We start from the raw sequence: 13,767 nt of genomic DNA, 5'->3' as shown, positions 1-13,767 counted from the left end.
GCCAGATAATTTATCTTTGCGTTAAGACCAAGGTTGGTTCCATATATGAACAATTAATACAAAATTATCAGCAAAATTTGTGTTAAACTAGAAATTCCTATCATATCATAGTACAAAAATTATTTTTCAATACCAATTAAAATTTGCCTGGATACTTTCTGAGAGAAAAATTGGTTTGGTCCCAACTTTCATTATTAGCTTGCCCTGTCCTATTACCTGAATATATTTTTAAAATCCTCTTGGTCCTCCTAGGATATTACTCTCAATTAAAAAATCCTTAACTTACTCTCTTACCCTTGTATGATTGCCACCTTGGCAAAAGTTTTTAATTTCCTCTTGACCCTTCCAGACCCTTCCAGGACTGTTACTTCAACTTTCATGGATCTTGAACATCATCTTTAGTCCTCACAGGAATTCACCTCAGTTTTTTAATATCTTCATGGTCGTCCTAGGATTATCATCTGTACATAAAGACAATTATCAGCAAATTTCCTTTGGATTGGATTATAGAATTTTGGCCAAAGGCCAAGCACTGGGACCTATGAGGTAATTCAGCGCTGGAATGGAAATTGACAGTAAAGTTTGAAAGGTGTAGCAGGAGGAAAACCTTGCAGTTGCACTGTGAAACAATTGTTACAGAAGGTGGTAAGTCAGATGAAGAAAGAGAGTATGAACCTGGAGGTACAAAAAAATGAATGAAAGAGGTGGTAGCTAGGACCCATAGGGGTGCTGCAAAGAAGTTAAGTACACTGTAATGCCTGTGGTGCACAACATGAGGTGCACTGATGGCACTAGGCCCTACAGAGGCAAATTTCCTATGATAAAAATAATTTTAAGTTTAATTTCTATTATAATACAGAAAATAATAAAAAAAAAAAAACTGGCTGGGTACAGACATACATTGGCTTTGTCCAAGATTACCAGCTGTAATGTCCTCTTGGTCCTTGCAGGATTGTCACTTTAGTATAATCTTAAACCTCACCTTGGATTGTCATCCATCCTGTCACCTCAGTTTTATGAAGGTGAATATCCTCTTGGTCCTTCTAAGATTGTCCTCTGTACTCATAGGATTGTCACCTGTGAATATGACATTGTTAGCACAATTTCTATGGCCTCATTATTTCAATTCATATTTCATAATACTATAAAAAAAATAATTCATATTTGCCAAGATAATTTCATTAAAAAAAAAGTTTGATCCAGATATTTCATTAGCTTTGCTCTACATTACTAGTTTCTATTTTATATATCTTGAATGTCTTGTTAATACTCTTGTAAGAGTTGTCACCTCAGTTTTATAAATCTTGTATATCCTCCTAATCCCCTGAAAAAATTGTCATCTATGAATTTTTAACTTGTGCTCAAGAGTTCATGATTGAAAAATAATGAGCAAACATTCTACAGTAAACCCCCCATATTCGCGGTCTCACTATTCGTGGACTCACGTATTCGTGGATTTCTCTGTGGAACGTATCTACCCATTATTCGCGGAAAATTCGCCGATTCGCAGTATTTTTCACTGAGAAATATTCACTAATTGCTGTATTATCATATTTTCATGACTAAATGCACTTTTTGTGATAACATGACTAAAGGGATTTTGACAAAGGAAAAATCTATTTCTGGGGGAAGACCTGTGTCACCCAGTGAAATGGTTCCAATAACACTCATTTCTAGGTATAACTATTGCTAAATATACCAGAGAAAAAGCTATCCATAATGCCGGGTTACTACCCCGGATCGCCACCATAACGGTGTCGGTATGCACTAGGGGTGAGTGGACTCCACTATCACAGGTCTTTGTCCAATAGACCTCGGTATAAGCATTTTTAGAGGTCTTTTTTTGTGTTTAAACTATCAAAATAGGCAGTTCTAAGTGTTTTTAGAGGGGCTTTAAGTATTCTTGGATTGGTAAGGCATTATAATGAAACTGGAGAACAGAACACTGGGAGCTCCCCGTTGGTAGCACGGCAAAAAAAGTTGATAACTGCCCATTCTGAGAGCTTAAAAAGCCACCCCCTGCAAAAATGTAAAGATCACCAGGTCTCTACTACATGCCTCTAGTAAGTGAGCTGGTCTACAAAAACATTCCTCCATTACAGAATGTATCTGGCAAACCATCCACTCATGCAGCTGCTTCACCATCTGACATGGGTGAGTAGAAACTGTCCTTTCCCTCTGCTTCTTGACGTCAGTCACTATGGGAATGTCTCTCAACAACCGTATGGAGTGGCTCACCAAACAGTCTAGGAATCTTGCAAGGCTTGCAGTGCCACTTGCCTTTTCAAAATGCTAATTTGAAGAAAAGTATTGCCATCAGCCAATACACTAGACAAAATAGCTGCACAAGTGTGCCCCCAATCACACACACTTTTCAGTAGATGGAGAGTTCAGGGCATTTCTATTGAAACAAAGAATTAGGAGCAGTCCTTGTGTCCAAGATGGAGTGGACCAGGATGGAATGAGACCCATTCAAGCCTGGCCAACAATGGATGGGTCATCTCTGGAAGGCTGAACACTGTCGCCTTCAGGGACTGGGAAGAGTGCTCACTGGAAGACCTTCTTGTGAGAGGTCTTCTTGGACTTTTTCATCCTCCTACAGGAGAAAGAAGGTTATGATAATGTAGAACTCAACAAAAAGGAGTAGGAAAGAAAGCAATTGCACTATCTCTCCTTGTTTACTGAATACTTAAATTTTAATATTAAAATCTAAAGTGGAATTCAAATCTTAGATATACAAAATTATAAAAAGAATTGAAGTTCAGCATAATTAACATATACAGTATTCAGCGATATCTTCAATTCACTTATATACTTATGCAGATGGTGGCAAATCTCCAAGTTCAAGGGCAAAATCAGACAACTAAGAGCTGTAATGATGAAGATAAAAGATCACAATACACAGCTGCCAAAGACCTTTGTCACAGGAAAATTTCTATTTCTGCATTGAAGGCACTTTAATAATCATAAAAATGTCAGTAACTAACTAAACCATGAAATTCACACAACTGCCAAAGACCTTTGTCACAGGAAAATTTCTATTTCTGCATTGAAGGCACTTATCATAAAAATGTCAGTAACTAACTAAACCATGAAATTCACACAGCTGCCAAAGACCTTTGTCACAGGAAAATTTCTATTTCTGCATTGAAGGCACTTAATAATCATAAAAATGTCAGTAACTAACTAAACCATGAAATTCACACAGCTGCCAAAGACCTTTGTCACAGGAAAATTTCTATTTCTGCATTGAAGGCACTTAATAATCATAAAAATGTCAGTAACTAACTAAACCATGAAATTCACACAGCTGCCAAAGACCTTTGTCACAGGAAAATTTCTATTTCTGCATTGAAGGCACTTAATAATCATAAAAATGTCAGTAACTAACTAAACCATGAAATTCACACAGCTGCCAAAGACCTTTGTCACAGGAAAATTTCTATTTCTGCATTGAAGGCACTTAATAATCATAAAAATGTCAGTAACTAACTAAACCATGAAATTCACACAGCTGCCAAAGACCTTTGTCACAGGAAAATTTCTATTTCTGCATTGAAGGCACTTAATAATCATAAAATGTCAGTAACTAACTAAACCATGAAATTCACCCAGCTGCCAAAGACCTTTGTCACAGGAAAATTTCTATTTCTGCACTGAAGGCACTTAACAATCATAAAAATGTCAGTAATTACTAAACCATGAAAACCACACAACAGCTGTAGGTGCTAATAAGAAATCATCAAACAACTGTAAATTAAAAACTAGTGTAGTAAACATGAAATTTTTATGATAAAATGAAGTTTTATATATACTTAAAAAGTAATTACATAGCTATAGCTTCCTCTTGCATGGCAGTTTAAATGAAAAAATCCATGGGTAACGCTTCAAAGTTCAGTGCAGACAAGTGATCCCACCCACTAACGGGAATAAAGTACTATACCAGGAACGACTTGGCAGACAATCTCATTCTGTTTATGCCATATGTCCATTGGAGGGAAGGTGGGAGGGCTCCAATCATGTAATTACTTGGCAAGTATATATAAAACTTTATTTTATCATAAAAATGTCCTTTTTAAATAAGCATCTTACCATTAATTACATAGCTGATTCCCACACTGACAGGTGGTGGGATACATGGACATACTGTACTCTACTCCAAAACATTAAGACATGTAATGAATTTGAAATAGAAAAAGTTGCTAGCACTGAAAACAATGCTTGTTGTTCCTTATTAGTTAAGAAAGCCTGCAGTAAAAAACTACCTCTGGTTGGTACTTGACCTGTAGCGACGTGGAAGTATAGCCAGGAGTGTCTGCTACTTAAGTGGGAGCTTTGCAGCTAAGGAGTTAACTGAAGGCTAGCAAATTTTCTGAAAGTGCCCTTGCCCTGGGTGCAGTAACACAATAAACCACCAGATAACACTGTCACCTGTGAAATAAAGACCACGACCTGTCCAATGAGAGTGGTGGATGCTCCAGGTACATTTTACCTCCCGGCTCTCACAAAACTTGGCACCTTACTACAAGGTGAAGAGATAGGAGAACATCCTATGCTTCCTTCTGCGATGCCAAGCCAGTTACTAATAATCACAAGGTACTGCAAAAAAATTTTTAACACTGTTTAAACTTCCCTGAAAAGGTGAGAAGCAAAAATCGATTACACTTCCAGTAGGTCGATTGCAGGATGGACGTAAGGGGCATAGGCTATATGCACGAAGGCTAATGAGGTAGAAGTTGTTCTGAAATCTTTAGCTTTCACTTAAAAGTAGGCCCAAAGCTCTCATGAAACTAAGAATGGTCTCAAACCAATTCTATATATGAAGAAGATCAATGCGTTCTTATTGGGCAAAGAAAGGGTCCTTGTCAGAGCACTGCTGTATAGGTTATGAATGGCCCCCTATGCTTCCAATCCTGCTCAGGTAATACCTGAAAGTTTCAACATAAAAGAGAGCTTCCTACTCTTCCCCAGAGCCAAGGATGTGGGGAGATTTGACACCAGACGATCAGAGGCTGGCACCAAGGTTGTAAGTGGTGGACTTAGCTGAGCTGGACACAAGATGACTAATTGGTTGGGAGCTAGAGGGCATTCCTAGGTGCTCGGGGCATAGCTGGCACCAGGCAAGTTGGAAGTCAGACGAGGTAAAGACTCGGGCTGAAGGGTGCTCCTGGGAGCCTGGAGCACTGTCCCCGGCTGTCACGACCATCTTCTCTTCCTTTGCTCCCCATCAGAAGCCCAATGCATGGATGGTTGACAGGACCGATTGATTTGTTTCCATCTTTAACTTCGTAGTTTGGACAAAGAAGTTCAGAGCACTGATGTCCAGGATAGGTCTCCATCCTCGATGACTTGGGGACTATGAAGAGGCGATTGTAAAATCCCTCTGTGCTCGTGTCTTTGACTTCCTCCACTGCCTGTTTCTCAAGCAGAGCCGAAACTTCTTGAGACAGGGCTGAAAACCTCTCTGAGCCTACAGAGTAGGCTGTCAATTTGATGGGAGAGATTACTAGGGAAGGTTTCTCCCTGGAGGGGATAGTGTAGCCCTCTTTCAATACAGTACTTGAAGCACCCAAGGACCTACTTTTCTTGGTTCCCATCTGTTCCAAAAATGTAGTCTTGCTCCCACTGGGGCACGGAGGACAGGTAGCTCACTTGCACGAGGTGGTTTTGTTAGAGGGTTGTTTGTTGGGTTGCACTGGACACAAATTGGCTCTCGAATGGGACTGGACGTGACCTCTACTTCCTCGAAAGGGTTGCTGAGGGAACGGAGAAGTAGTCCTGGTCAAAGGAACTGCAGTGGAAGAAGGACAAGTCAAGATCCTAGTCCTCTTGGTGGCCTGAGCAAGTAAACCTTGGGTGGAATTCTTCTGCAACTCTCTTGCCACCCGTTCTAAAGTCTCTTGAGGGAGTAAGCTATTGCTGTCCAAGGGAGCCAACAGAAGAGAAGAACACTGAGAAGGAGTGACTCCCTTAGAGATGAATGAGCACCATAAGTCTTGTTTCTTCAGTACACCAGTTGTGAAAATGGTGGCTAGTTCATGGGCGTTGTCCCTCACTGCATGATCTGCACAGGCCAGAACTCCCAACCAGACTGAGACAAAACTGTCTTGAAGTGATGCGCAGTCCTCGATCTTCTTTGCTAGTGCACCCATGGTCCAGCTCCAATGAGGTAAACAAAATCCTGGCGGAAGAGAAAGCTGATCGACGAGTAGCGCCAATGAGACTGGAAAAGTCCCCTTGAGAGGAGGCAGAAACGCCCAAGGATGGAACTTTCCCAGTAGAACAGAACAGATACTTCCGTCATATCAGATGAGAAGGAGGCGAACAGATTATCGCTTTAACTACGTCTCTCTTCTCTGACAACCATACATTGATAAGTGCAAACGCTTTCCTGGAGGAGGAGCACAGAACCATACGCGGCAACTTAGCCGCTCCTATCAGCTGTCGCATCATAAACACCGAACCTGGAGGAGGAGGAGCAGCTGAAGAAAAGAAGTCCGGGTAGCATGCAGTACCAGGAAGAACTGCAACAGAGCAGCGTAGTTCGATGTAGAAACGTTGTCCTCTACAGGTTCCTCGGAGGAGGAAATGGGGGACATTGGAGGATCCGAAGGAGCTTGAGTCGTTGAATAGGGACTAGGGAAGGATCCTGAACCACAAGAGGATCAGCACAAGACACACCAGAAACCGAAAGTCCCACCTGTGGTGCCGGACGAACCCTGGAAGGCAGACAAACATCAACATTGGCATCCGATAACATTGGACACTTGGTCCCTGGCTGTCCACTCACTGATCTGGCGGACAGATCAGAAGTCTGCAATTTGGACACTATGCGCCTAAAAGGAGGATGCTCAGGAGCTGGGCATCCAAAAGACGGATGCTCAGACACTTGAAGTCCAAGCGCAGAACGTTCCGACAAAACATAATCACTCTCGAATGCATGGACAATGGACGTCCACTTGTTGGAAGCTCAGACAATGGACGCTCCAATGAATGTCGCTTGGACACTGATTTCTCACAATCGGGCCCTAAACTCTCGGACTCCGGGCGTTTGGACACTTTATGTCCATACGTTGGGCTAACAGGCACTTTCTTACACACTTTGTGGTGCTCTGTGTCCATCGAAAGGGAGTGAGAAGCTTGAGGAGACTCCCAAAAACTACAGGAGGGCAGAGGACTACAAGCCCTATCCTACACTCTCACTTACGAGACGAGGGAGCGTCCTCATCCATTGGGGCGCCAGACATTTTCAACAGTCTTGAAACAGGCAAATCACCGACTGTGTTTATGAGCGCCAGAGTCCAAGTCACTAGAAGATAAAGCATGTACAGTATGTCCATTTGGATGCCTTTCCAACGGCAATCCTCCGAGTCCTGAGATGGGCGGACAAAAGACTCAGATGAGGTGACGACTACTCATGGAAAAACCCCAATGACCTACCTTGGATTGCCAGTTTGCTTCCTCCCAGGTGAGCAAGGGGAGTTTAGCAGAACCCTGGTCTAGGAGCATCAGTTGGGAGAGTAGCTGCTCCCTTCACTGACACTGCACTCATACTGTTGAATGTGTCCATGAAGACATACACAGAATTCTCAATTTGGGAAATGGTGTTCACTAATAAAATTTCTTGTCAACACGCGCTTCTAAGCTGGCAATGGCGTCGGGATAGGAGGAATGAGAGCCAAGGATCGGAGTTGCATGGAATGCTGGAGGACTAGAGATAGGGAAACAAGAGATTCCAGGTGTTGCAGGAATAGGTAAATGAGTCACATCAACCTCTGGAGACAAAGCCTGACTAGCGGAAGCCTGACTAGCGGAAGCCTGACTAGCGGAAGCCTGACTAGCGGAAGCCTTCGCTTCCGCCCTAGCATAGCTTTCTTAGGTCTGCCACGCTGTAATTTGTCTAAGTATGCATTAAGTGTCTTCCACATCCCCTTATCCCAGTCTTTACACTCGTCACAGCAAAGTTCAGGAGAGCAAACTTTTCCCTGCACGAACTACAAACAGTATGATTGTCGTATTTGGCTGAAGTCAACCTATTCTTACAGCCCTTACTACAATACCTTATACTGTACTAGAAAGGCTAGAATCTGACATGATTAATAAGTCAAAGTTGGGAAGTCACAAAAAGAGAAGTCTGAATTAGCTAAGCTAATTAACAGACTGCTTTCCCAAAAAGAACCAAGTGCAGTACTTCACCAAATGAAGGGTAACAGCAACCATCTGGTGAAAATTAAAAAAATCAGAGCTGCCAATTACCAAGAGTTCAGTCATTGACCGGCAGAAACGAACCGAGCCCTTTAGCTGTGTTGTACCTATTCTTCCCTGAAAGTGGGCGGGGCAGTATAACTACACCTTAAACAAATGAGCGCTACCGCAAATTTTAAATTTTGAGCTGCCGCGTTGCAACAAATCTTATATCACATGAAGATTAGTTCTGTCCATAAAAATTACATTATGAGTACCTTTACACCTTATATATTCTAGGCTATTTTGCATATGATGTCCATGGATATAAGCAAGATTTCTGGATCCTTAAGCAAGTGTACGGACACATACTTTACGCATTATGCAAGAGGGGAAAATCTAGTGATGGAGAAAGTGTTAAGTTTAGATAGAATATAAAATTTAGGCCAAAGGCCAAGCGCTGGGACCTATGAGGTCATTCAGTGCTGAAGGAAAAATTGAGAATAAGAAGTTACAAAGGTGTAGGCTAACATGAGGAAAACCTTGCAGTTGCACTATCAAACAATGTTACAAGAGGGTGGAAAGTAAGATGGAAGAAAGAGTATGAATGGAGGTACAGTAAGCGGATTGAAAGAGGGTTGCAGCTAGGGGCCAAAGTGTACTGATGGCCCTACCCCGCTATGGGAAGCAAAGTTTACATTTACTCAAATTCTGTCAGCTAATAATAGGAATGGCTGTGGATAAAGAAAAAAAATCTTCAAGTCATTTTTCGGTCACTTGTCTGAATTTACACTGCAATTTGTAACCCATTGTTGCTAAGTCACTGTGAAGAGAGGGAGATGATTTGCCACTTTCAAACTGTAAAGATTTATGAGACTTGAATACTCCAATGCAGATTCAGAGTCCTCTCATTGTGAATAAGATTAAAAATTTTTTCTTTTACAAAATCTAATGCTGAAACTAGCATTCTGCTTCCATAGGAAGTCATTAGGTAGGTCCACTGGTTAAGCAGGAAGTGGCACACTAAGTTAGATTAGGTTATGATGCAACCTGGCAAAGACAACTGCTAAAATGGGAGAGAATGGAGGTTAGGGCTGGGTCTGTCAAAATCCCAAAACAAAGGTCTTTCGATCAGATGAAACATACAAATACAGGCAGTCCCCGGTTTACGACGGTTCCGACTTACGACGTTCGAGGTTACGGCGCTTTTCAAATATATTCATCAGAAATTATTTCCTGGCTTACGACGCATGTTCGGGTTACGACGGCGTCGTCGCGATCCGACGGAAGAAATATGGCCCCAAAATGGCAGAATAATCATAATTTGAAGGTTTTTTTGATGTAAAACTCAATAATAATGCAGTTTACATCGTTTTCAATGCACCCAGAGCATTAAAAGTAAGGTTTTCTTATGATTTTTGACGATTTTCGACGATGTTCCGGCTTACGACGATTTTCGGGTTACGACGCGGCGCAAGAACGGAACCCCCGTCGTAAACCGGGGACCGCCTGTAACTAACATTAAGTTTTAAATACTGACATTGTTTTTTAGTTATACATAGTGACCTGGTCCTGACAAGACAAAAACAACAGATATTATACTATATTGTTATTTAAGCATATTTTGACTAGTGAATACCCTACAGTATATTCTATCAAAACAACTGCAGTTTCAAGAGCATTTTGCCTGTAAAGTCATCTCTATTCAATTATATTCTTCTCGTCAGCAAGCAGACTGGTTAATAATAATCCAAAGGACATGTCAAGATTCTGCTTTTATCACTTATTGCAGTGGGGGTCTTTTCTGTAATGCTTGCAGACATTCAGGCCTACTTGGCTGTAGTGATCAGGGAGGTTAGGGGACTCCTGCTGGTGTATCCCCCACGGATGTGACTGGTGTAACGGTTTGCTCCCGTGCAGGGGTGTTTGTTCACCTTAAGCTTTCTCTTTCTCCCTCACTGGCTCTTGGGCTGGTTGGTTACTTTACTTTCTCCTTACATTGGTGTTTACCACTGGCCACTTTCCCATGTTAATTATTGTTTACCTGACACCAGGTGGTAGGATAGCCATGTGTTTGTTTCTCTCTCTCTCGCCCTCTCTCAGCCTTGGTGGTATTTGGCTTCTACTAATTTCTTAGGTTTCTCCTAATGATCAAGAGAAATTCTGTTTAACAGTATTTATGCTGGGCTTTTTTTTTTTCAAGGACACGCAAGGCTTCGAGAAGGTGAAGGTGTCGATGGTCTATTTTTGTGTCTATAATCTTTATGCCCTCAATTCTTCTCTTTATGTTCTACTCTAGTGATTAATTATGTCACCTTCCTGTTGATGACATGACAGATGCTCTGATAGCAAGTCATCGCCCTAATTTGAGTTGCAGAATCCATTCACTGGGAATGTGAACAAGTTGATGTTACTTTTAAAATTTGTCTCAGGGGGTGCTAGTTATTTTTCACTAGGCGGTGGCTGGTTCTCACATTTTTATGGTAAATATCACTTGGACTCTCACATACACTATTTTGGGAATGTTATTTTCTTCAAACTTTTTGGTAAATTTTTACAAGAGTTGCAACCCCATTTTTCTGAAGTAATTATGTATTTTAATGTGTTTTGAATAATTATGATGGTAATACATGTGGGAAACGAGTTGTTTTTGAGTTATTATACGCACCTACTACATCCAACAAGGTTGGGGGCCATTTGGGGTTTTGCCACCATGCCACGGTTAGGCAACGTAGCCTAACATCACCTAACCTAACCTAACCTAACCTACCCTAAGGTAGCCTAACCTAAACTAGTAGAATGCATTACTTGGGCAGGGGATGGAGGGACCCGGACCCCCAGGATAGGCGAACTGGTTACAAAGGACACCATCCTAACCTAACCTAGTAGGCCGCGTTACTTGGCTGGGGGGGGGGGTCTCCCCGCCCAAACACCCTGATAGACCAACCAATTACAAAGGACACCATCCTAACCTAACATAACCTTGTAGGCTGTGTTGCTTAGCAGGGGGCTCCCCCTGGGACAAACCCCCCCCTTTATTTTCTATGCTTCCTGCTGTCACTTTAAAAGAAAATTATAAATTTACCTTAATTATTGACAAAAACATTTTGAGGGCTTATATCCAGAACAAGATGGTTGTGGCTCCTCTACAGTGTCGTCGTCGTTGCCACTGTCATCAGAAAATTATTCCCTAGGTGATGATGGTGGCTGAGTGTTACTTAAAGGTGGATATAATTTAGCAGATTGAAGTAAAAACTCGTGTAAAACTGAATCTTTGTAGTGTATAACAATTAAAATTCTAGCAAGATATTGTTTCAAGAAAACTTTTTAATCAACTCTTTAATATCTCGCTATAACTGTTCAATATTTTGTGTGTGAAAGTTAGGACTATTTGGATCTACAAAATTATGTGAGTGTGGTTAGCTAGAAAGTGAGTGCATCCATACTCACTTATTTGACTATAACCATGCCTTAAATCACTATAAATAATAGAGCCTGGTTTAATGTAACAATTAATTAAACGAATTAAAGTTTCACCTTTATGACTGTCCGTACCAGGATCAATTAATGCCTCGACAAGGAATTTTTTCGAGTTCTCTCAATGCCACCAAACAACCAACAATGGGTAAAAGGGCGACCTTTATGGTATCTACTCTGAGTAATGAGTTTCATCTATTTCTACTTCCACGTCAACGCCACTGATGGGGTCCTGATTGCTGTACCAAAACTGAGTCACCTCACAACAAATACTTCTCCAATCAACACCTGTCTAAGGTGAAATATTAAAAATATTCAGGGCGACGTTTCCAAATTACACTTAAAAATTGGCAAAGGAAAATCAATAATTTCCATGTTGACAATTAAACTTGTTTTTCTGTCTTTTATCATAAACATAATCGGCACAAATTATATTGCTTACTACACTTTATACATCACTCTGTTGCAGGTTACACACCGTGTTGCCTTAAAAAATTGACGCTTTGTGATTAATTTTCATGAAAATTATGAATTACCGGAAATATTCGAAGTTACAGGAAGAACACAGACTGGACATTCCTCCACTCCATGAAAGACTTTCACCAAATGACAAGAGAAAATGTCAGACACCTGTAAGATTTTCCCATGCTCACGTGACCTAAGACGTAACTAACCACAACGCAATTTTAAGAAAAACAAACTCACATCAGAGCACAGACTGTGTCAGTGTTAAAGTAAACAAAAACAAATTTTTTGAGGATGGTGATTATATACGCTATATACACTCATATCTTGTATATGGTGAATTTCCCCAAAAAATGTTCTGAGACAAAGTTTAATTATTTTTTATGCTAAATACATCTAATACTGGAATTATTATAGAATAAGTTGGAGCTGTTGTATAATAACTTTTTTATTGCCTGCTCATCTTCCAGGCATTTTGCATGCATATGGTTCTAGAAATATACTTCATGCCCTTTTTAACATCTTCGTTGGTTATTTTCATTGGTATGCCATTGTTTTAATTCTGGTTTATTGTTTGAAAATTTTGTTTGAAAGGCTGTTAAGATATTTGTGTGTTGGCGTCTCGATCTCCTTTGTAGTGCCTTCCAAGTGGAACATTGCGTGAGAGCACGATGGACAAAAGCATCCACCACAGATTTATTGCACCTTTCTAAGCGCTTGCTTGAGCCATTGAGGCAGAGGCCTGGATTCAGTTGGTTTGATTCCACCCCTGTTGAAATGCCTTTAATCTGCTTTTAGGCATGCTTTGATTCACAAAAAAAGTGTGGAACTCCTCTGCCAACTTAGCCTAAGGGGTAGGTTAGGAAGCAGGTTATCCCTTTCATTCTTAAAATCCCGACTCAAAAACACTGGTTCCCAAAGGCCGTACCTCATTAGGCTAATTTTGGAGGATGGGATGAGCTGAACCAATGCTGAATCCGTCAACGTTGCATAATCTACGAAAAAAACACCGTTTTACATTCGTGCTGCGTTACACTAAAATTACCTAACTAAGCCACGAGTTCAATTTTCCGCAAGCCCGAAGGGAGGTAGGCTTTGCCTATCAATGATCATACAACCTATTTCCTTTTACCTTAGGCTATAGACATCTCAGTAGCTTGGTAGCCGACACTGCTTGGCCTATTTGGTTAGTTTGTTTACAGTTTGATTCATCCAGCCACACCACGATGAGAAGTGCACTACATGACTACAATCACACAATTCACACTAATACCACCAACTTTAGCGACCCATTTCCAAGGATTCTAAAGGCTAAGCTTTCTCGAATAACTCATAATTAACCTATTTCCTTTTATCTATTCTGATAAGGATTGGCCTTGTAAATGTTTGAAGCCATAAATAAAGTAACTGATAGTTACCACTAGCAGTGGAGATGGGTAAACATGGGAACCGGAGAACGCATAAAAGACGTACCGAGTAAAGCTGTTTCCATTTCGAAATTGCCCGATGTTGGTTCGATGACAGATGATACTGTACAGTAACAGTAGTAGTATTTCGCTTTACGGTGTTCCAAAATGAGAAGTAATAACTACATGGAGTAAAATGACCTCTTATTATTCAGAATATTAAAACATCTGTATA

The 13,767-nt window shown here is 40.8% G+C and overlaps 1 long non-coding RNA gene across 9 annotated transcripts in view; it reads right to left on the bottom strand.

Annotated features, from left to right (window-relative positions):
- The window catches only part of LOC136848754 (uncharacterized), a 19,766-nt gene extending 5,999 nt beyond the window's left edge, over nucleotides 1-13,767 (bottom strand). The window contains exons 1-4 of one of the 9 annotated variants that reach the window (XR_010856121.1): nucleotides 13,600-13,767; nucleotides 2,059-2,596; nucleotides 901-1,077; nucleotides 295-461 (exon numbers count right to left, since the gene is read on the bottom strand). This is a non-coding gene — a long non-coding RNA (uncharacterized lncRNA). Of the gene's footprint in view, nucleotides 1-294; nucleotides 462-900; nucleotides 1,078-2,058; nucleotides 2,597-12,197; nucleotides 12,306-13,258; nucleotides 13,491-13,544 lie in introns of those variants that run through there. The other 8 variants (XR_010856120.1, XR_010856117.1, XR_010856118.1 and 5 more) reach the window with 8 other exon arrangements.

The sequence above is a fragment of the Macrobrachium rosenbergii genome, chromosome 19 (assembly GCF_040412425.1).
Source record: "Macrobrachium rosenbergii isolate ZJJX-2024 chromosome 19, ASM4041242v1, whole genome shotgun sequence".
Taxonomy (NCBI): Eukaryota; Metazoa; Arthropoda; class Malacostraca; order Decapoda; family Palaemonidae; genus Macrobrachium; species Macrobrachium rosenbergii.
This window is presented reverse-complemented; position numbering and strand designations above follow the sequence as displayed.